Source organism: Pangasianodon hypophthalmus, chromosome 13 (genome assembly GCF_027358585.1).
Source record: "Pangasianodon hypophthalmus isolate fPanHyp1 chromosome 13, fPanHyp1.pri, whole genome shotgun sequence".
In the NCBI taxonomy this organism is placed as follows: Eukaryota; Metazoa; Chordata; class Actinopteri; order Siluriformes; family Pangasiidae; genus Pangasianodon; species Pangasianodon hypophthalmus.
In genome coordinates this window covers 9,297,280-9,322,245 of record NC_069722.1, presented here as the reverse complement: position 1 = coordinate 9,322,245, position 24,966 = coordinate 9,297,280, and the positions used below count along the sequence as shown (strand labels likewise).

Here is a 24,966-nt window from a genome sequence, read left to right as displayed (position 1 = left end):
GGAGGGTTGAACACCACTCTTCCAAAGAATATTACATCAGTTGATATTTCAATGACAGCAGTACAGAGAACTGTCTAGAGATCTGGTGACTGTGAAGGCCACAGCATATGATTTACATCATTTTCACCCTCATCAAACCATTCAGTTCTGTTCTGTGAATGGAGGCGGAAGACCCCACTCCCATCAGGAGATTCACATGAATGTGGGTTGATGACGTGGCTTAAGAGGGAAGATTTTGCAATACAAATTCAATAGCATTCATACTAACACCAACTGGATTAAGATATATAGCATAGTACACTGTCAAGAAATGCTGATTTTGTTTAAAAACATGCTGTTTCTTTGAGCATGTTCTCCGCAACATCACCATCTTGTGGCCAGCTAAGAATTTATGTTATAGTAATATAACATTTGATCATGTTTGGACACTGTTTCACATTAGAGAACATTAGGTTATTTAAAAAGTAGGTTATATATCATATACAGAGTAATATATATATACTGTATACAGTATCTATATTACTTCCGCACTTTAATCTGAATGCCCACACACATTCTCAGCCATGCTTGCGCATATGTGTGGTTTCCTGTGTCAAGTTAAAGTTCCTCTAAAGTTGTGTGCTTACATAGATGATACTCATTTAGATGTACTGTGGCTGTTTCTGAGAAATAGGGTCGTTTCTTTTATATGAAATGAGTATCACAGCTCCACCCTGACGTGTACTCACTCACATTGTACTGCTTTTACATTTATGAGTTTTGAGTTCTTAAGCCAGTCGAATTCCATTTGGATTGCAGATTCACTGAATCTTTGTAATACTTGAAAAGACTGTAAAATGGGACAAGACGCTGCTTAATATGTGTCTTATGGCCAGGCAGTCATGTGACTATATACTACAGTTTAGTGTAATTAGTCATAAAACACTTTTTCTTCATGATTGCTACCACTAACATACCACTAACCACTAAGCAGTTAATAGAATGGAATCCAAGCTAGGAAAATCCCAGTTTTTTGTTATTGTTTTAATTAGCTTGTTTTTATTAGCTATTTGTCAGCAAAATTTTTTAAGTACAATTATTTAAGTGTAGTTTCACTGGTTTGCTACTGTTAGCTGTGTGAGCTAACAATCCCTAGCACTGTTAACTAGCTAGTCAGTCATTTAAGTGCCAACTTTAGCATTAGCCGTCTGACAGGGAAATTATTTATCTTCTTGGAATTTGACTTTATCTCTCGCTTCCACTTCCGAGATGTCCAGTGCACAGAAATTCTGCAACTGAAACTTTGTGCCAGGTTCAACAGGTGAACTCCGACATGAAAATATTGACTGTTGAAGTAGCTTTCACTGTACTGATCTCTGAATGGAAGATTCCAAAAGGAAAAACGCCAATTATAATAGGCCACTTCCTAACCTGACTCTTTACAATTATTCAATAAAAAAAGAAACACATTACAGTCAGACAGTTGGATTAGCTATAATTATCTTTTAGATTTGTGGTTGGGTTGCTAAATCCAACACACTTGCATCTTTAGCAGTACAGGAGCAATGTACAGTTGTGATTCAGGTTGCACCTTGTGTCATGTGGCTAGAAGGTGTGTAAAATCAATGGGTTAAGTACAAGTGTGTTAGTGGAGGGTGTGAGTTGCGTGTCTCCTGCATAGGGTGCACAGAAGCTCTCACCATTCAGCAGTTAACACACTGCTCATCATCCCACAGTGGTAGTTCTATACACGATTGGGGAGACACCTACCAATGGGGGAAAGAGTCACAATGAAATAGGAGGAGAAATGTAGTAAAATATTAGTGGGATTTAAATCAAGTAGGTCAAATTTAAACCAAGGGATGAATCGACTGATTCAGAGACCCACAGCTCATTGACTCAGATTTGCGTTTTTATTATTGCTTGAGTGTGCACTTCCATTTCTGTTATAGTCCACTTTTTCAGTAATTAGATTCATTTAGTTGAATATGTCTTTAAGCCCACTGCATGATTTTGATTGCTGTATTTAATTTGCTTAAGTGCTTTAGAGTTTTTAAAAGCACAGTATGAATCTGAATATGAATCCATCCTTCATCACTATCCGTCACCACCATTAAAATTAAAACATCTGTGGGTAGTAAATAGCTCTCTGTGATGATCACCAAGTAAAGATAATAATGGATTATAAAGTCTAGTCATTTCCTGTATGAAGTGACTACAACAGATTTTAAAAGAAGTGCTCACCGCCTCGGCAAATTTCACAATTTCCTTTAAGATGTGGTAGAAACTACTGTAATCGACATGTACATATGATCCTTCCCATCAGGCATTTGTGCAAATCTAAAATGGAACCATTTCCTAACATCAGTTACCACACAATGAAACAACATCCTGTATGCAATCATTGATTTTATTGCTCTTTGCTTATAAAAGTAATAAGCCACACGATGGCATGTGCTACGGTGATTTTATCACATGTTTAGGGAGTTTTAGCCACACTGCTTCACAGTGCACCTAAGAATGTCCTTACCTGTGATAAACTAACTTTAAAGCACACCCACTGGTGGATTCCTGCTTTAATATACCTTTTGTAGGCATTTCCAACTACAAAGGTAATCCATTTCATCTTCAGGATAAGGTGTCCCCAGCACATTTACTGAAAGGATCTGCATTATCTATCTGTTTTAAATCAATCTATTTTTTGTATGTAATTACCTACATATTTATATTAAGTTGAACATCAGGTTGTACAAGTAAATTATTATTATTATTATTTATTGTTATTTTTTTGTATGTGGGAATGCAACATTTGTTTTTCATTGATTCAGCTTCAGTAACCACTTAATCCTGGTCAGGTTCGCAGTGGATCCAGAGCCAAACACTGGTAACACTGGGCACAAAGTGGGAGAATTCACCCCACATTCATACCTTGGGCAATTAAGAGCAGTCAATCCACCTATCTACATGTTTTTTGACAGTGGGAGGAAACTGGAGAACCTGGATGAAACCCATGCAAACACAGGCAGAACACATGAAGCTCATTAACCTGAGCTCAGGATCAAACTGGGGACCAGGAGCTGTGAGGCAGCAGTGCTACTCCCTGTGCCAACGTGCCACCATAGATTTTTATTATATTATTTTTATATTATTTTATTATTTGATATTATTATTATTATATTATGCACATACCACCCTTAATGGAACCTGATTTGCAATATGTGCAGATTAATTATTTGCATACTACTTCATGCATGAATGTGTTAAAACCATGTTGTTTCTGAGAGTAAATACATGGTATCAGCTTGGTTTCTGTTCTGCTCTGAAGTTATGCAGCAGTGCTGTTCTCTGCAGCAGCTTTAAAGTGGTGAGCCTCTGTAGCCCAGCATGCATAAGAGAGAGCATGGTGATGTAACAGCATGGAACACACACACACACACACACACACACACACAAATCTCCTACACTTACACACCATATCAAAGCATACACAAACACAGATACACAGATGCACAAATCAACCTAAAGGTTTTTGACTAAAGAGTTTATGAAAAAGAGAAAGTTGTGCAAAGTGTTGTGCATATAAATATGTTGCACTATCTAGTCAGAATGAAGCCTGATCCACCTCCACAAGTCAAAGCCAAACCTCCACAAAAAAAAAAACATGCAGAGATGCACAGTATATAAAAAGTAGTGATCGAATTGTGCTGGAAAATGATTGCTTCTCTATGATCTCCATAAAGATTGGAATCTTTTAAAGCTTAATTGTGCAACGTTTAATAATGTCTAAAGATTCTTCAAGATGTATCATAAACGTTATTTCAGCTATACCCTATTAAAACTGTGAATTGCAATTATATTATACCATGGATCTGGCTAGTGTTTTCATCGCAGGCTTGCATTTTACTTTATTTTTCTGGCCCAGAAATTAGCTCTGCCCCAAGTTGGAATGGCGCCGCTCAGCCTTGTACCTTTTCCTTAAAAGGTAATTCATGAGGTATGTGTAGTTCAGTGGAGTCAGTTGCAGGGAAGTAAGTCTGCTAGCTGTATTTTTGAAACTAACTGTGGCCAAGAACCACTTACTTTCACAGGCATTTCACAGACTTTGCAAACAACAAAAATGTTTCTAAAAGCGCAGTGTATCACAGTGTTCAAAAGTTTGCTTTCTCATCCTGGAAAAGTGGAAGTGTGGATACAAGGAAGTGAAAAAGCCACTCAACTTGCAACTTTTGCAAGTTTGTGAAGCTTGTGGCCAGCCTAATGTACAAAAGACACTATAATCTGCTTGAGCAGATGCTGAGATTAAAGATATGTGTGGGATTGTTTCTCTAGTCCCACTCCTATCTTCTCCTGAAGGAATTCTGACCAATCCTACCTGCTTCCACATACACTCTTGACCAGTGACAGGTGGGCCATTTATGACCGAGTCACAGACTGCTGGGAAGAAAACTGGTACTAATTCATCTGTAAACAGTTGGTGCCAACATTGATAGACAGAGTGAAACTCCCTCTTCCTCGAAAAGAATGGAAAAAACTATGCAAGATAAATGAAATAAGGCCCAGATTACATAAAATATGGCTTTACAGTCCACATTTTGTTTTGTGTGGTGACTTATTGGCTGTGGAAACCATGAAACCATCAAAATTCAAAAGACTCAAGCCTTGAAGACAAGACTCTGTTTTTCAAAAGAAAGCAACGAGATCTGGACACATCTCAAAAAAATTATCAAAATGTGTGCACTTTGAGAACTCACTCTTCGCAACGAAATGCAAAAAAGCCCACACAATTACAGAGCGTCTTGTTTTACCCGCTGCATTTGACATGACCAGAGAAAACGATATCCAATGACACCATACAATACAAGATATGTCCAAGGACATAAAGCAACAGACGGTAACACACACATCCTGATTTTGAGACACTTATCAAAATGAAATCATACCCTCAGGTTTCCCATTGATTTGCACAGGCTAGGATTTCAGCTCTGTTCTTGTTAAATCTCATTTTTATGTTTGTGCATTTAATAGTCTTTTAATAGCTGTGCATTTTTCATATCGATTATACAATTTTTAATTAAATATTTGGGTCAGTGTTTGTTTTATTTGTTAGGCTACTGGCCCATTCTCATATTAATGTCATAGGACACTTGAATAAGCATATGTACTGCATTTAATAAACTGATATTTTCCATTGTAAATACTTATTAGGTACTTACAACCCTAACAACTCAATAAGTAAGCTGATTTATGTCCTGTGATCTCAGGCAGCAAATGATTATTATCCAACTTTATTAGGCTTATGCAATGGATAATTATTAGTAGTATTAATAACATTTATATACAAAAGTAATATGCATTTCTTTGTTCACTTCCACATGATACACAACTTTAGTGATGCGCTGGGTCAGGTCCAACATAAAATTTGGATCCTGAAGCAAACCGTTCAAGTTGTTAACCACTTCATTAACATGGTCTTTCTGTCTCACATGCTTCATCACTTGCACATGAAATCTGTAACTTTTTGTTGGGTTCTCTTAAAGCTTCCCATCCATTCATCCATCCATTCTCTGTACTGGTTAGCGTACTCAGGGCACACCACGGACGAGGTGCCAACCCATCACACACAATCTCACACTCACTATGGACAAGTTAGAAATGCCAATCAGCCTACAACACATGCCTTTTGACTGGGGGAGGAAACCGGAGTACCCAGAGGAAACCCCCAATGCACAGGGTGAACATGCAAACTCCGCACACACAGAGCGGAGGCAGAAATCAAATCCCCAACCCCAGAGATGCGAGGCAAACTACTAACCACTAAGCCACCATGTTCCCCCTCTTAAAGCTTCATTGTATAGAATTTGTTTTGTTAAAAATGACCAAAAAAATTGAGTAAAATTGATTATTGAGTCACAGTGCAGAGTTATGCACACAGAACACCCAGAAATGAGTGTAAACAAACCAAACAGGATTAATAGAGCCAATTTCTATATTATTAAAAGTAAATGGATTCAAGCATGATGGTGTATTAGCTCTTTTCTTGCTTAAAATGTAAGGCGTTTATTTATTGTCTAATTTGGAGGGAAGAACAGGAGAAGATTCCTAAGTCTTGGGCAAGTTTATTGCAAAGGTTTAGTGAAAATACTTCTATACAGATTTTAATGTGCCTTGGGGTCTTACATGATTGCTCTATTTAGCAGCCATGATTACATGAAGATTACTTGGTGAGGTTAACTGTTAGCTGTTAAATGTACTCACTGCCCTTCATCCCCTTCCCCTATACTCTCTCTTCCACTAGGGGCTCTGTAATACAGTTAAAATACTGTATATGTGCTCAGAGCTTTACACAATATACTACAGTTTTTTTGGATTACACAAACTCAGAGTTTTGCAGTGTATTTCTTTCATATTATTTATATATTTATATATATATAATTTATATATATAATTTTTCTACCAGAAACACAAAAATTCCAAAAATCTTACTTCCTGCAGATTTAAAGGTGGTTCCTTTTGCCTGTTTTTGTCTGTATTTTGTTCTTCTACAGTACAGTCCATTGTGTGTGTTTTCTGTAAGCCCCGGTTGTGCTGTAGTCTCTGCCACACTGAGAGGTTGAGCTTCATTAGTGGCCAACTGATTTGGGACCTGTGCCTAAAAGCTTTTCCTCATCAGCACTCTGGGAGTCCTTACACTTCATGGTCACTTAGAAAATACACACACACACACACACACACACTTCTAGCTTAAATTAAGTTATTATTTATTGTAACAAATCCATATTCATTTAAAAATATTAGGTCACATTTACAGTATGTGAAAAATTGCAATATTTAATTTAAGTGAACTAGAAGTTTGGAAATGGCAGCTTATTTTGTTGTATCATTTCATCAGTTCAGTTAGAGAGACCATAAAAATCCGGTATCCAGTCCAGTAAATTGAATAGTAAATTCACAATAATTTGGTTGATCTTGGGGCTTGGCACAACTCCACACATGCTCCACATCCACATGCACAATCTGGTCTTGTCAAACCTAAAGTTGATTATTTTGTGAGCAAACATTGTTTTCAGGAAAATTCAATCTTACCTATCTTACAGAAATTCTATTTTACCAATTACCTGAGATAGGAAATTATAGTAAACAATAGCAAAAGGGAATGCATGAAAATAATATAATCTATAATCTATATAATAAAACTATCTACGGCTGCACGGTGGCACAGCTGCCTCACAGCTCCAGGGTCTCCAGTTTGTAGAGGTAGGCCTTTAGTCTTCGTCTGAAGACAGCCAGTGACTCAGCTGTTCAGACAGCCAGGGGAAGTTCATTCCACCACCTGAGTGCCAGGACAGAGAAAAGTCTTGCTGCTGCAAAGTCCAATCAAGCCGTGCTAGATATTTGAAGGGAGTGTGGTGTAAATCAAGGTGTGATAAGTGCTGCTGGTTTGTTTTTGGCTATATGGGCAAGCATCAGTATGTTAAATCTGATGTGGAAAGCTACAGGAAGCCAGTGGAGGGAGTGTAGCAATGGGGTGGTTGTGTGAGAACTTGAGGAGGTTGAAAACAAGTTGTGCAGCTGCGTTCTGGATCAGCGGTCCGGATCAGAGGTCAGATGTCACGCCATGCTATGCCCCGAGGTCCAAGACTCATGAGAATGGACAGGAAAGTTTTGTGATTGACTGTGTCAAAGGCTGCTGAAAGGTGGAGGAGAACAAGAAAGAACATCAAAGAACATTGCAACTGAATCTGATTCTTCATTTGTCTTCAAATCACAGCTTATTTTGATTTCACACAACACTTTAATGAATCAGACTCAGATTTGTTTCTGTTTAGACACAGCTTTGATGAATAAGAGTCTTCATTGGCCTGTTTTCTCTAAGAGTGGTATTATGTAGTTGTAAAGCTCTCAGCCCAGATTACTTGGCTCTGAATCATCTTCTTTTTCACCTTTTTTTCTCTCCTCACTCACTCTTTCTCTTTATTATATTTTATGCTCCAATTCAGTTTGCTTTGCTATTTCTTATTATCTTTATTCCTCTCTTGCCTCTCTTTCTCTCTGTCTGTCTGTCTGTTTACCTTCCTTACTACCAACCTCCATTTCATTGAATCTTTTTTCCCATTTCTTTCTTTCTTTCTTTCTTTCTTTCTCTTTCCCTTTTTGTTTCTTCTTTCAGGCATAATTTCATCTATCTATCTATCTATCTATCTATCTTCTTTTCCCCTTCTTTTTCCTTTTCTTTTTCTTCTCTCTTGCTGTTTACACTGCTCTCACACTGCTGTGTATTTGCACTTCATGCAGTCTTGTGTATTATTCTGCGTTGCACCATGGATCTGGAGAAACGACATTTCGTTTCAATGTATACAAGCTATATATAGGAATGACAATAAAACCCGCTTAACTTGACTTGACTATTTATGCTTCCTTTCTATCTCTTTTTCTTTCTCTCCACATTTTACTTCAAGCTCTTTCATCCCCTCCCTGTCATTTCTTTCTTTCGCAGATAGACACACTCCCACTCTCACTCTCTCTCTCTCTCTCTCTTACCCTGTTCCCTCCCTCCCAGCCTCCCTTTATCTTTCTCTCGCACTCTCTCTCCCCTTCATCTCACCTCCAACCAGTCAGTGCTCCCTCTCCTTTCTGCTCTCTCCCCCTGTCTCTTTTTCTTCCTCTATATCTCTCTCTCTCTGTTTCTCTCTCTCCCTCTCTCTCCCTTCCTTTCTCTCTGTCTCCCTGGTCGGTGTGCTCTGACTCCTGGTCACTCAGCTACTCTACTCAAGCCTGTCCAGCTGCTGTACTCAATCTAGGACCCAGTGTCAACACTCAACACCAGGTAAGAGACAGGACACACACTCTACACGAGGAAAGAGACAGGACACACGTTCCACAAGATGCAGGACCTCTCTTACACTGGGTAAGACACAGGACACACTCTACATTGGGTAAGAGTCAGGACAACCTCCACACCGGGTAAGAGATAGGACAAACACTCCAAAAGACACAGGACACGCACTCCACACTAGCTAGAAGACAGGACACACACTGCGCAGTGGGTAAGAGGCAGAACATGTTTATTTAACCCCAGGCAAGAGGCAGGGCAAGCACACCAGCTAAGAGAAAGCGCATATGGGAGGGGAGAGAAGGAACACATTACTACAGCCAGGAGACTGTAGAGACAAAAAATTGTAAGTAAATAAGGAGAAGAGAGGGTTGTGGAAAGCCTAGACATTGTGTGAGAGTATGAAGTGCTGCAGAAGAGTTGAATGCAGTCAATGGAATGGAGAAAAGCAGCAGCGTGAAGAATGCCCAGAAGGAAGGTTGTGAATGGGAATACGTAAGCGAGTAAGCGAGAGAGCACTGCATGCCTTGTCTGAAAATAAAAAGAAAGAGAAAGAAAATGAAGTGCAGAAACAGATATTGAATGAGAGTAAGAGAATGGGGAGAGAGAGAGAGAGAGAGAGAGAGAGAGAGAGAGGACAAAGCCAGATCTCTGTATGGATGCAGCATCATCTCTGTCTAATACTCCATTCACAAACCACAGCTGAGCTCTGACAGCCGCCTGAGCCATGAATGTGTGTGTGTGTGTGTGTGTGTTTGCGTAAAAGAAGGTGAATGGACTGCACAAAATAAATGACCTACGGGTGACAGCTCCCAGCCTTTCTTTCCCTGAATGGAGAATTACTTTTAGAGTAACAAGAGCCATGAAGAGGACACAAACTTCTACAGCAGTGTATTGCAGCGTAGCACTGATGAAGGTTAAAAGGATGGAAATGATGATGACCATGAAGGCTGTCTGTCTGTCTCTCTCTCCCTCTCTCTCTCTCTCTCACACACACACACACACACACAGACAGACACAGTGTCTCCTTGGGTTAATCTGTGCAGCAGATTGTGAATGCCGAAACAGCTGCACAGAGTGAAGGACTTTAACGCTGCACAATTAGCAGTGTGTGTGTGTATGTGTGTGTGTGTATGTGTGTGTGTGTGTGTGTGTGTGTGTGTGTGCGCGTTCCAGGGTGTGCAAGTGCACATTCATCCAGGTTTAACAAGCCCAAATAGAGAGAGACTTTGCAGAAAACAAAAAAGTAAATGAGAAAATAGGGAAGAGAGTAAAAAATGGATGAAAATAAAGGAAAGGGGACAAAAGTGAAAAGAGAAGGACTTCTTTAAACTATTTAAAATATTTAAAAGAGAGATAAGCACATGGTGTGGAAGCTGCATCACTGCACCTGTGCCTGAATTGCTGCACTGGTGCTGACACATTAGCATGTCTCTCAAGACTGATGCATGCCCTCTCAGTCTGCTGTGCTCAGTGTGTGTGTGTGTGTGTGTGTGTTCTTGAGGAGGACTGTCAGTTAGTGAATGGTATAATGTGAAGCTTATCCCAGCAGAGACATCCTGCAGTAATAGCACAAAAGTATATATGTGTGTGTGTGTGTGTGTGTGTGTGTGTGTGTGTAAGATGCATCACTCCTGCAGGCAAGCTCAAGCTGCTTGCTGTGGTTAATGAAATGGATATCAGCTCCCCCACCCTCCCGTTCACATATCGAAGGAATACATCAGCATTTTTCAGCCTAAATCTCTATATGCCACATCTGTAGCATATGTGTGATTGTCATGGATCAAGAATTATGATACATGTCCCTCTACTGAAAAAAAGAGCAGAAAGCCATTTTGCTCAACAACTCATTTATAATAGAAGTCTAAGGGCAATTGTTGAATTCTGTCAATAAAAATGTTAATTATTAACTATATAAATATCTATATAACATTAAATAACTTAGGGTAAGACAGACATGAGAAAAAGTCTTACTCTTATGCAGTTTCATCCAACCAGCCAACACTGGAGCAATAAAGTAAAAGTAGTTCCCTCTAGAGATTTAGATCTTTGACTGAATTCATAAAATAGTTCTACAAAAAATATGCATTTCATATACAGTCAGGTCCATAAATATCTACCACAGTATATTAGAGTTGTAAAGCACTGCTGGTCTGTTGAGGCAAGCATCAGTATGTTCAATCTGATGCGGGGAGCTAAAGGAAGCCAGTGCAGGGAGTGTAGCAATGGGGTGGTTGTGTGAGAACTTGAAAGCACGTCATGCAGCTGCATTCTGGATCAGCTGCAGAGGACGGACGGTGCGCAGAGAAAACTATTATCATGCTGTGTTACAAGTTCCAAGACTCATAAGGATGGACAGGAGAGTTTTGTGATTGTGTCGAAGGCTGCTGAAAGGTGGAGGAGAACAAGAAAGAACATTAAAAGAACATCGCAGCTGAAGCTGATTCTTCAATTGTCCTCAAATCACAGCTTATTTCGATTTCACAAGACAGTTTAATGAATCAGATTCTGATTTGTTTCTATTTAGACACAGCTTTGATGAATAAGAGTCTCCATCTTCATTGGCCTCACAAACCTGGCCATGAAACAACTGAGCAGCCAACTGTCCAGTTACTTTTGGTCCCTTAAACATACCACATATAAAAAGCTCCTACACAGTTCACCCGATTTGGATGGAAATGCCCTCAAATTAGAGCCGAAAGTCTTTAAGCACTTTGAGCTCATATTCATTATTTAATTTCAACTCCAATAGACTGTGGTAGACAGCTAAAATAACAAATACTCCATCCAGGTCCCAAATATTTATGGACCTGACTGTAAATGCTTATTGACAGCTTTCAACAATTGTCCTCAGAATTCTGTTATAAGCGTGTTTAGTGTAAACAGGTTTTCTATCCTTTTCTCTCTACATTCTTAGAAAATTCAGAACTCAGGTTCAGGGTTCTTTACTTGTCCATACAGGGGAACCCTTAAAGATGGGGACAAAGTATTTCCCTATCAGAAAGGGCTCCCTTTTAGCAGCCTAATGAGAACTTAAAGAGCCTGTAAAGATTGGAATAGTGGTGCTTTAAGAAGAAAATTAGGGGTCTTGGGGCACTTTTTGTTAGGAAAAAACATTGTTGTAGGGTTCTACATGGAATATTTAAGTGTAAGTAGAACCCTCTTAGCTTTCAAAAGAACAATTCTTAATTAAAACCCTTAATTATACAATGAACACTTAAAGAAAGAGCATCCCCATCTTTAAGGGTTCATTGCTTAATTAAGGGGTCATAGCTCCTAAAAAGGGTTCTACTTAGAACCCTTTCTGATACAAAAACACTTTGCTGTAGGGTTGTACATAGAATCTTTAAGGGATGCAGGTATAACCCTATTTAGAAGCTAAAAACCCTTAATTATCCATTGAACCCTTAAAGAACAATCATCCCCATCTTTAAGGGCTAAGGGGGTCATTAAGCTGATTAAGTTTGATTACGTTTTCTTAGCTTTAAAAAAAAAAAAAAGGTTCTACCTGGAGATCTTTCTGATAGGAAAACACATTGTTGTAGGGGTTGAAATGGACTTTTTAAAGGTTGCAAGTATAGTGACAACTGAAGAATCCCTTGAGGGTTCAAACATTTCTTGATAGCGTAAAGAGAAATGTGTCAGTTTGTTCCTCCGTGGCAATCACACATACGCTACAGATGTAGTACGTAGAATTTAGACTGAAAAACACTGAGGCATTTCTTTAATGAAATCACAGAGACTGCACACATTCTGACCAGACCCTGATCAATTACCAATTTACTGACTGGAACTGGCCATCTGTATGTGCCTGTGCAAATCTGTGACAGTGTGAATGTGTATGTGAGTCTGCAGTTTTGTAAGCCTTTTCTTGGTCTGCAGTGGGTTTTCATATTAAGCCTTCTTTAGCTCTTGCGCTGAATCGTATTCCTAATGGAGATTTGCCCATTTAATATCTTTTAAGCTGAAAATCTGCTCGTCCAGCCTGCAGAGTTTGATATCTTTATTAAGTTCATGAATTAGTATGTGGGTGGTATAATATGCTGTATGTGGTTGAGAGAAACACAATTTTTATTTATTTATTTATTTATTTTTTTTGTGGTGTGAAGTGTTTTACTGTATAATGCACTTTGTGAAGGGTAGGTGGGGAAACAGCATCTAATGATTTCTTGGCACTTGGTTTGTGTGTGTGTAGGTGTGAGTGTAGGAGAGAGCGTGTTTGGATAGCTGACAAATGCAAGTTTGGTGTGAATGTAGAGAGTATGAGTATGAGTATCTACAAAACGTAGCCAGCTTCTAGATCAAACTTGGTCACAGCCCCACACACACACACACACACACACACACACAACTACATTCTCTCTAGTCTGTCTCATCCTAAGACCTGTAATGTTAGCGTGCATCAGCTCTAAATTTGGTTTATGCAGCCACTTTTTTCAAACATGTATACACAAAACTCAAAGGACTCTTAGACAAACCTCTTAGACTTCCATTATAAGTGAGTTTTGAGAGAAATAAAGGGAATGATAAGACACTACGTTTGTTCTAACACTCAATCTGATGAAGTTTTGACTGCTAAAATCATCTTATAATTATCTCATTAAATGTCTGAAGGAGCCAGGGATTCGTCTAGAGAATACACAATGAGTTCATGTAAAGATGCAATAACCAAATTATTACTAAATGCCCTTTGGAATGCTTAATGAGTGCTAATTAAAACAGAAATTGGTGCAAAGTTAATGATGTGTCATTACAAGACTCTAGTTACACTACAATGTCAGCATGCAGAAGCTCTTGTTCATGAAAGCTGACTCATTCACACTTGTGCTAGAAATACTAATTAAAAAAAGCAATAAAGCAAGCAATGTAGTCTATATATCGTGCACAGTAGAGTGACGTATAGTTGGCAGTCTGGGAGGAATTTGTCTGTGAAAAATTACCCTTAAGTGATAATGCTTTTCTCAATGCCAGAATTGATCTGAGTTATGGACTCTGTGATATCTGTGCATGTTTCATTAATTTTGCTATGTTGGTAACACATAACCTCTGAAAAAGTATTTCCATTTGTGAAAGTATAAATTAGACAGATATACTGTAGATCCTAATTTACAATTAACTGGGGAATTCATAAATCTGTTTCAGATAAACATTTATTGACAGAATTCAAGACCTGCCCTTAGACTTGCATTATAAATGTGTTTAAAGTAAACAGCTTTTCTAGTCTTTTCTCAGTACAGGGAAGTGTGAATGACAGTCACTCATACAGATGTGTTAGATACATCATAGGTTGAAACAATGCTGGAGTGCTCCTTTAATAAATACTGAAATGAATAAGCCTATAAGCACTGACACACAAATTCACATTAACATTCTGCACAGTTTTACACTCCCCATCCTGCAGTGTTTTAAACACACCCTCCTGTAACAGCAGAACAAGTCCCATCATGCAGGCCACCATGCGGCTCCTGAATCATAACGATCTGCAGGTAGTCATCTCTATCTTACATGCACAGTGAGGGATCATGTATAGTGCCATGGTCAAATGTGCCTGATAATTCTGTCAAAATGCAATACTCAACATATATTCATTGGTCTGTCTCTAACACTCACAGAGCTAATAAGGGACTCTTGAAACTGCAGATGTTTAATGTAAACACTGAGTCTAAATAGCACTATCTCTGTCACTTTGCTGCTTTGTAAATACGTATTTTTAACCAGATGTGACCCGTGTTATTTCTAAGTGAACGAGCAGTGATTGTGTAGTCACTTGCACTCCCTGGTTCTCTCCCTGGCTTCAGTTTCTCTGGCTTTGCTTGGCAGAGCTCCAGAGGGTTTTGAGCCTCTGCCGCTGTAATTTTGCTGTCAGAACCGATGAAAAATATTGACTGTGGCCCACGTCCTTGACAGGGACAAGTTGCATGTTTGTGGTTTGGACGCAGTTTGTGTGTGTGTGTGTGTGTGTGTGTCTCAGTCGATCTCACAGTAACATCTGATATCAATATCACGATAAATTGAGCGTATACTTACTACTACAACATTAAAAAAAATTCCTTATTTCACCGAGTACCAGTAGTAGGCAATTAGATGTTGGCTGGCTTCATATAGTGGATATAAAAAGTCTACACACCCCTGTTAAAATGGCAGGTTTTTGAAACCAAGGTAAATCATGCCAGATCTTTTTCCACCTTTAATATGATATAGCAAACAACAAAATCAAGGTGAAAAACAAAGAGAAACATTTTAGGAAAAAATAAAGAAAAAGCTGCTGAAGAGAAGCAGCCCCATAACATGGTGCTGCCACCACCATGCTTCACTGGATATGGTGTTCTTGAGCATAGTGATAAGCTGTCTTGTTTTTGCCTTGTTCTTTTGTCTGTCTTGTTATTTTAAATTTATGCTCAAAAAGTTCTACCTTGGTCTCATCAGATCATTTTGCCACATGTTTTGGGGTAATTTAGTTTTTTTTTTGTGAGAAAGGGTTTCCATCTAGCCACCCTACCCCATAACCCAGACTTGTGAAAAATACAAGAGATAAATCATGTCAGATCTTTTTCCACCTTTAATATGATATAGCAACCAACAAAATCAAGGTGAAAAACAACGAGAAACATTTTAGGAAAAAATAAAGAAAAAGCTGCTGAAGAGAAGCAGCCCCATAACATGGTGCTGCCACCACCATGCTTCACTGGATATGGTGTTCTTGGGCATAGTGATAAGCTGTCTTGTTTTTGCCTTGTTCTTTTGTCTGTTTTGTTATTTTAAAGTTAACCCAGACATGTGAAAAATACAAGAGATTGTTGTCACATGCAGAGAGTGACGATTACCTGCCAGATATTCCAGAAGCCCCTTCAGTGTTGCTGTAGGTAGCAGCTTCCCTGATAAGTTTTCTTCTTGTCATTTCATCTACTTTGGAGAGATATCCTGTTCTTGATAATGCCACTGTGGTGCCCCATTTTCTCCACTTGTTGATGATGGCCTTCACAGTGTTCTTTTGTATACCTCTCCTGGTTGATACCTGTCGACAGTGAGATCCTATACATGCTTTGAAAGCTCTTCAGCAGTCAGATGACGCCAAGAAGATGTCAGGAAATCCTACAGAGACAGTTTATCTTTATTTGGGTTCACCAGTATCATCAATAAAAACTAAGACAAGTGGCCAGTGACTGCCAGAGTTGCTATCTTTTGCATAAATCCTTTGAAAATAAGGAATTATTCTAAAAGTTGGTGGTCAGGTGTAATAAGCTGATTTATATATAATATGAAACACAGTAATCAGTTTTTGATCTGGCTAACCAGATGCATATTATTATTGTTATTATTATTTATTTATTTTTATTTTTTATTAAATTATCATGTTACTAAAAGGAATCATTAGAGCTATCACAGTTTTTTTTAAAAGAAGCATTGTTTTCCTTGCTAGCAAACTTCAGCAGAAATAAATATCATGAATTTCAGGGCAGTTTCCTTCTGACCTATTGATGTTTTCCCACTTGCTTATTTCATTGCCAAGAACTAATAAAGTCATCATCGCATAACCATGGCCTCACATTTGCAGTCTATAAAAGGCCCCTGCTACTTTCCCCATCTGCTTTCCCATTCTCTCCCATTTTTGCTAATCTTGTTATTTTTAAAGTGTGCACCATCAAATTGAATGTGTTGAGGCGTACCATAAGTGAAAGGATTTTTTTTTTTCCTAATATTTGACTATTGCTAATGATTACACACGATGATCTGTGTTGTCTGTGCTGCTCAACAATCTAAAAGAGTTGAAAGAGTTGTAAGTGGGGTGATACAAGCAGAAAGCAGATGCACCGTCTTGCAGAAAGACTATACCCAGGGACACAAATCCACAAGTAGGTGGAGACCCCAGCATACTGGAATGTTTGCAAGGGGTCAAACAAACCCTTGTAAATGTGAGTGCTCTATCTATGTGCTAGTTGTATGCAAGTAAGTGGAAAGTTTTTTTCAGTGTGTAAAAGAATACGCATAAACCCCATATATTGTATATGCGAATTACTTGCATTATCAGTCAACAGACAGTGTTTGAGCTGGGTACCAGTGTTCAAACATGATGCAGTATATCAAGAATCCTTGCAACTGATCTGCTCTTGCAAGGGAGAACGTTCAGAAGACACTGAACGATTCCTGTAATCAAAAAGTACAGTATCAGGTCCATGAAAAATTCTCACTCTCTATAAAAAACATCAGAATTGTGAGTGATTCTTATCCTTAATAAAGAACAGTATCAGCACAAGAGTGATTTTTATCATCAGTACCCTAAAGAACAGTATTAACAACTTAAGTGGTTGTCTTCCTCAACATGAATCAATATTAATGCTTTGAGTGATTTCTCATCCTCAATAAAGAACAGTCTCAAACCTTTGAATCTTGATTAAATTTGGTATTTGCTAATTTAAATTTGGTATATTTATGAATACTGTCTGCTATTGTCTGGCAAGATGCATGACCAGAATGTTCTACAAACCCTCATAATGACTTTAATACGCACATCAACCAGTTCCAAAGGAAACTACCCTGGTGGTCTGAAAAAAAGGAAGTAGAATGGAAGGTTATGTATGTACCAGTGGTTCTATGACTGAGTAGAAATCACTCAGGGCCACCTGGGTCACACGAATTGATAAGAATCGCTTGATCACTGTCATGGTCATGAGGTGGCAACTCAGCAAGCATATGAGGAAATGGAAAAATTTCAAAACAAAAGAAACCACCACTCAGTCATAGAACCTCAGTTACATACAGTACATAACCTTTCTGTCTTTGTGTCTGTAAGATCTCTGTTCTCTAGCAAACTTTTTTTGATGTTAAATGTTTTCTTCCCTATAGTAATTGCATCATACCTTCTAACTCTCTCATGTCACACCGTACACATTATAAATGCTTTTTGTATCATTTGAAATAATAGATCCTAATAAGTGGTCACTTTTGGTCTCTTTGTCACTTTTTTAGGGCGAGTATTTTTACCTAGTCTCAGAGGTCAGAAAGGTGATGTCTAACTTTAGCAGACACTAAGATCATCATGGCACTCTGTGAATCGTAGACTTCAATTAACCAATTCCTGACCTGCTAAATGAGGTCACCACTTAGGCAGAATCCTGCTGGGAAAAGAGGCTAAAATGGTCTTCCATTCTCTTTTCATTTGGTGAGATTGTAGGGAAGAAAAAAGGTTTGCCTTAAATAAACGCATTGATGTGACCTAGTTGTTCAGCTTTGGTCTTTAAAAGTGGAACCGTTCTAAAAGGCAGCCGTTACACACGAGCTATTCTCTATTGATATGTTTGCTCTTCCTTCCACTTACTGTTTCTCTTTGACAGAGGTCAGCCATTTATTTGGTCAGTGGTAATGAGATTGAAACTAGAGAAAAAAAACAGAGTGAAACAGAAAGACAAACAGGGCTATGGGAAAAAGGGGATTTTGAGTGGATTTGCCCCCACAGCACAGTCACTTTGAGAAATGTAACCATAGACCAGTCAAACCTTGCTTTCTGATCGGTAACTGTGAATCACTGGGGATGGTGTCAATTTTGAAGGTGTCCCTCTTGATTATACTGAAATTAAATGTAGTCAAGGGATCTAGACAGACACATGGACAAAGTAACACAATACAATTAACCTTAACAGCTCTAGGCTTGTGTTTGACCTTAAGGGACCAACAGACTTCATCCTATCTCACTAAGGGGCCAATTAGGTTTTACTTTGGCTACCAAGAGATCTCGTGATTCATGTGTCTTAATAGTGTGCTGCCTATTATTAGCTCGTCAGAAATTGTCCCAACTGTGGCAAAAAAAAAAAAGAAAATTGTGACAAAGCAAGACCAAGATCAGATCCAAGTTTAGGTTTGTTCATAAAGTTCATATCACAGAATCGAAATTCAAACATACAAGCTAGGGTCAGAATCCAAAAGGTCAAAGTAATGCCAAAATCAGAAACAAGAAACAAAGATGGTGTGGCTTAGCAAGTTTAAACTTGCAATATTTGAAATACAATACAGATAATAAGACACTAATTCTACACAGGTGTACAAAAATATTTGGAAAGATTTGTACTTGGTTGATGGCAACATTTGTGCTTTTTTTTTCATTGTGTGAGAAGATAGAAATAAGGTTAATGTTTCAGTTCAAGGAGTGCCCAAGGCATTAATTACATTATACCTAAGTCCAAAAACTGCTACATCTAGTGGCTATATCTAGTACTATTAAATGACTTTTGATATAATCTTCAAGAACTGAAGTAGGCCCTTAGATAAACTGTTTTTAAGATCTTGTCACCTTATTGTCTGCTACTTACTAGACATTTCAGATCGACATGGATGACTGAAACCCTTAACAGGCACATAAATAGGTGGTAAAATGTGGAACCATTCTTTAAAGAGGGAAATGCACTGAAATCCTATTCTATAGGAGGAGCTATAGGAGGAGGGTAGAATGGCAAAACCTTATTCAACGTACAGGGATTAGATAAAGCGTAGGTTCATTTCTAATTCAAATTCATGAGAAAGACATGAGAGAGAAGAAATGTGTCTGTGTGTGTGTGTGTGTGTGTGTGTGTGTGTGTCATTCTTAAAGACTATCTGAGTTGCCAGCTTTCTTTCTGCTTCTCTGTGTGTGATAGAGTGTGAAAAGAGAATTGGACTATTATCTCTCCATATATGATAGTATTTGTCACGGTGGAGCTGAATGTCTCTCAATGATTAATTCATCTTTGAACTCAAGCTTCATTTAAGTACATATCTTACTATCGCTTTATATAACTGACCTTTCATAGTTTCTTGTGAAAGTATGTTTCTTACTTGACATACTGTGTTAGCTCATGATGCTAAGCAATGGAAGGTCCTCACAAGGATAGTAAGACAAACGTGTGTGTCTTTAAGTATATGATGCTGCATGGTCAGAATTGAAAGGTCAAGGTAAAATTATCTACTGCTGCAGGACTGTGTGTCATTCCTTACCATTTTTGGGACATTTAGTAAAAAAAAAAATAATAATAATACTTGCCAATCCTTGCCTGGGTTAATCTGTTGGGGACAGCTGTAGAATATTTCACTTCATTGCTTATACTAATATAATTATGTCCAAGAAAAAGCTATGATCATATTCTCAAGATCTCTTCTCAACTCCCCTCCTGCTAGGGGTGTGTGTGTGTGTGTGTGTGTGTGTTGGGTGAGTTTGTGTGTGTCTAAAGATCAACCAAACATGAAAAGTGCTGACTTAAGATATTCGGTTCGCAAGGACTTTACACCAGGCTTTAAAGTCCGCTATACACACACACACACACACACACACACACACACACGCACACAGACGCTGAAAGAATACTGATTTCGTTTTTTTTTCTCCTCAAGCTGTGGACATGACAGGAATAGGAACAGAGAGAATAAGTCCTGCAGGAAAACAAAGAGTAAGAGAGAGAAAGAGGAGGTAATTTCACGTCTGATGTCTGAGATGGACTGGGCTCCTTAAATTAAGTCAAAATGGAGCAATGAAGAGCAGCGTAGATAGGAAAGGAAGAGAAAAGGAAGAAAAAGGAAGAGAAAATTAAGAGCTAGTGAAATGTTACAAGAGCCAGAACAACTAACAGATAACACAGAATAAAATTATATATTTTACAGAGGTGTTCTGGACTAATTTATGGTTGTTCATTTATTGCCTGGTTATGTTGACTGTATCCGCTTCCGCTTGTTAAGGATGGTGGTGTGACATGTGGAAGAAAGGCCTGCTCCCATTATTATTATACAAATGCTGAGCCAAAACTTAGTTTTAGTATCCAGAATTATTTTTGGTGTGTCTCCTGAAGGCAGCATTCTGGACACTTTTTAAGGCTGCACTCATCCATCAAAAACACAATACTTGCTATTATTACAATGAAACAACAAGCACCAAACCTGGGCAATGTGTAAAAAGTGCACTACGTCATCTGTTTCAGAAATACACCAAGGTTGAACTTTTCATGGACATACTTGACCATGTATCAGCCAACTGGAGGTGATTTGGAGCAACTTTTGAATGATTTTCCTAGACATGATATCAGTATCCTGTCATATAAGATTTTGTAAATGTTTAAAATATGCAGCGACGTAACATAAAAACTACAACTACAAGAGAACTGTTAGACTCCAACAATGATGCGAGACAAAGTCTTTCATTTATAACAGTGGACCCATACAGTAAAATGTCATTCTGTTTTACTTTCTCTAAGGAAACTGGAATAGTGCAATCTCAACTTTGCCAGCCCATGATCATGGTCAGGTTTCTCTGTTAACCCCACCATTTTCCAGCGACGTTCAATGTCATATGCAGCTACATGACACAGAGATATATCAAACACTTGGCATGGCTAGTTAGCAATCTAAGAGATGACAAACGCAATGGCTTTGAAGGCAGTATCTGCAGGAAGGTTGAAGCTTTGGAACCTTATAAGTTTGAGCAGAGTGTACAGATGTGAGACAACTGGTTAGACTAAAAGACTAAAGTGCTGCTGCATCACTGTCTTTAGGTAGAGAAAAAGCAAGGGCTAATTCTATTGGTGACTCTATCACACTGCTGTTATTCAAAGTGGATTTTTCCTTTAATATACGAATACCTTTAACTGATCAATTCATGGAAGATTTCTAAGAAAATGTGTTTCCATTATTAGGGACTCACCATAATAAGTGATGTTCAAGTCAACTGATGTAGTAAAGGGAACACATACACATTCTCATCTCAAGTTTCATATTGTGTTTTGTATTATTTATAGCATTTATCACATTCTTTCATACCTCCTGCTGGGATGTGACCTAGAACCAGCCTTGGACCTCTAGAGTCCCAGAGAGAGGATTTCCATGATTCCAATGCTCATCCCTCCAAAATACACCCAGAACTGACCTAAAGTGCAATGTGGGAGCATTTTGAGGGCTCTTCCACCATAACATAGTCATCGTGACACATCCTTATTTGACCAGGTGAGAGGTGAAGATAAGCCTCACGCCTAAGTAGCAGCATAGTGTAGCGGTGCAAAGCAGTGATGAGGTTATAGCAGGACTGTCGGCTCTGTATGGTGTGTTCATCACAGGGTAAAGAGGTTCAGGAGGGAGAACGAGACGGACAAAGAAAGAGCAACAGAGGCCCTGGATGTGGATGTGTAATGTGTAGTGTGTATGTGATGTGTGTGGGAAGGTTTACCGACTCACATGCATACATGGATGCATTAGTGTGGCATGCTAATACTTAGCTATGAGAAGATTTTACCAGTCCATATTCTTGCACTAGTGAATATTGATGAGAAGTAGCAAGCATTTACTTTTAATTGCCAATTATTTATCTCCATTGGTCTAATTATTTGAGGCCAGTGTGTTGGTGCCAACAGGAATACCTAAACAGCTCCATCAAGCAACCTGGCTCTGATTCGCATCAGTGTGTGTGTGTGTGTGTGAGAGAGAGAGAGAAACTAAGCAGGTGGAGACACATTATCAGTAATAGCACAGCAGCATGAGAGGATTTGGCTCACAGTTTTCTCCCTAGACTATTCTCTTTGAAGGGTGCTGTAATGACTTGGTATCGAAACCCAAAGCCCATTCATGTTCATCAGAAACCCTGGTCCCACCCCAAAGGACACACTCAAAACCAGCGTCCAGTCAAATCACTCTTAAACCAAATATTCCCAAATGATCATCACACCCAGAGTGCAGTTTTAGATTGCTATAAATTACTTTTATTAGACTACTGCTCTGCTCACCATGCCGTTTACACACAAGTGACATTGTCACTGAATCTCTCTATCTGTTTTCTCATGATTTCATCAGCATGTGTTTGGCCCCGCCCACTAAGTCACCTGCACCTGTTCCTAGTTAATGGACTCATCATATCTCATTAGCTTGTTAATATATACTCATTTGTTTGTCAGATCTAGTGTCTGTACACTGGGTTTCTATGCCATGTTTCCCAATCCAAATGTCATTTTCCCAATTTGCAACCAGTGTTCCCAATGTCCCAATCCTTTGTGTTTTTTTTTTCATTTTTCTGTGAATAATAGCTATAGTATAGTATAATTTATTGTAACATCCAACCAATTATACACTAGGTATATAGTACAGCTAGTGTATAATTGGTTGGATGTTACAATAAATTATAGGTTTACATTACATTACACTCACCTGCCACTTTAGTAGGAACACCTGTACCCCTGCTTGTTCATGCAGTTATCCAATCAGCCAGTCATGTGGCAGCAGCACAATGCATAAATCATACAGATACAAGCGAAGAGTGTCAGTTTAATGAAACTCTGATGTGAACTCAAACATCAGAATGGGGAAAGATGTTATCTCAGTGACTGTAGAATGGTTGTTGTTGCCAGATGGGCTGGTTTGATTATTTCGGAAACTGCTGATCTCCTGGGATTTCACACATAACACATCTAGAGTTTACACAGAATGGTGCAAATAAAAAAGCCCAAAAACATCCAGCTAGCAGCAGTTCTGTGAGTGGAAATGCCTTGTTGATGAGAGAGGTTAGAGGAGAATTGCCAGACAGGTTCAAGCTGACTGGAAGTCTACAGTAACTCAAATAACAACTCTTTACAGCCATGGTGAGTGGAAATGCATCTCAGAACTCATGTCAAATCTTGAGGTGAATGGGCTACAACTAAATAGGACAGGTTAAAGCTTAGAAACCAACAGACTACCCTTAAACTCTCACTTTATTGCTCATTTGTTCATCTTAAAGCATTTTATTTAGCAACTGCAGTGAAACTAATAGCAAAGGTATGTATTTACAAGAGTGAGGAAAGTCTATCTGGAGCCACTGAGTAAAATTATTGCAAAGTCAGTGATGGTTTTTGTTCTTAATCCCTTTTTAGTGCCATTTGGAACTGTGAACCATTTAGTGCTGAATAGGTGATAAGGCTAAGTCAATGTCACAATAAAATGGCACTCAGAGAGGAGTGTGTGTGTGTGTGTAAGAGAGAAAGAGAGAGAGAGAGAGAGAGAATGTCAGTTGCTACCATCTAGAAGACAAATGCAATAATGCTGATTCAGTGCCAAGGTACAGAATGTCCTCCATGTCATTATGTACAAGTTTATATCCAGACAGCACTTTCATCATCATCATCAGAAACCACCATCCTTTTAACCTTCACCAATGCTGAATTGGAATACTTGTCTGCAGAAATGTGTCCTATTGAGGAGTCCTGTTAGTCTAATGATAGTGCCATTTGTCATATCTGCTGAAAGCGAGTGAGGGAGAGAGATGGGAAGACATGTCCGGATATGTAGACGACTTAAACAGGAATTGATTTGTGTGACATATAAAATCATTAGAATTCTTTAATAGACTTATACTAGCACCATTTGTCCAAATATTTTCATATAACAGGTGGGACAGGGCGAAAAAATGAACCAATAAAGAGAAGGCAAGATGAAGAGTATGAAAGCACAAGTGGTAGAAGATGTATGCATGGTGCTGTTAGACAGGATGGAGACACAAGGAAGGTGAAGAGATGGAAGCGTAGAAGAAATTTGCTTTGGAGAAAAGCATCCTTCCCTCCTGATTCATACTACCTTCCCTCCTTCCCTCTACCTCTCTCTACCTGCCTCTATTCATTACGCATTCTGACATCCATCTTTTCTTTTTCAGTTTTCCTCTGTTATCACCACTTTTCTTCACTTTTTCTCTTTTCATTTCATTCTCCTTCGTGTTTTTGTGTGCCTTTCTTCATTACAGTTGCTGTCGCGTTTAGTATGTCATGCTGAGTGACTATCGGTGTGTGTGTTCAGGAATAAGGGAATGTTGCAGAGAGTGAGTGCAGTTTTCTGAATACAGAATGCAGGTCGGGTAGGTAGTTAATTTGTGCAAGAATCTCAATCTTGTTCCGTATTGCCTGCTTGGCTTTACATCTTTAGAAGGTTTTCTGCATCTACGGCTTTGCTTTTCTTCTCATTTTACACTTTTGCATTCTCTTTCATTTCTAACTTCTTTAACTCTTTTATTTATTTGAATCTTTTTTCTTTGAAAACTCCGCAATTTTCTCTTATTGCTCACATTCCTGAAGCAAAAGCTGTTTTTGAATGTATGTGTGTGTCCTCTACCTTTGCTGAAATAGCTGAACTCACTAGTAGACTCGAGCTGTCATATCACCAAAGGTCAAACTATTGATCTTGTAACAGCC

The 24,966-nt window shown here is 38.6% G+C and overlaps 1 protein-coding gene across 3 annotated transcripts in view; it reads left to right on the top strand.

Moving 5' to 3' along the window:
• The first annotated feature begins 8,517 nt into the window (after nt 1-8,517).
• The window catches only part of pvalb6 (parvalbumin 6), a 38,729-nt gene continuing 22,280 nt past the window's right edge, over nt 8,518-24,966 (top strand). The window contains exon 1 of one of the 3 annotated variants that reach the window (XM_026916054.3): nt 8,518-8,803. The gene's annotated coding sequence lies outside the window, so the exon portion shown is untranslated. Of the gene's footprint in view, nt 8,804-8,865; nt 8,885-23,083; nt 23,389-24,966 lie in introns of those variants that run through there. The other 2 variants (XM_053239452.1, XM_026916055.3) reach the window with 2 other exon arrangements.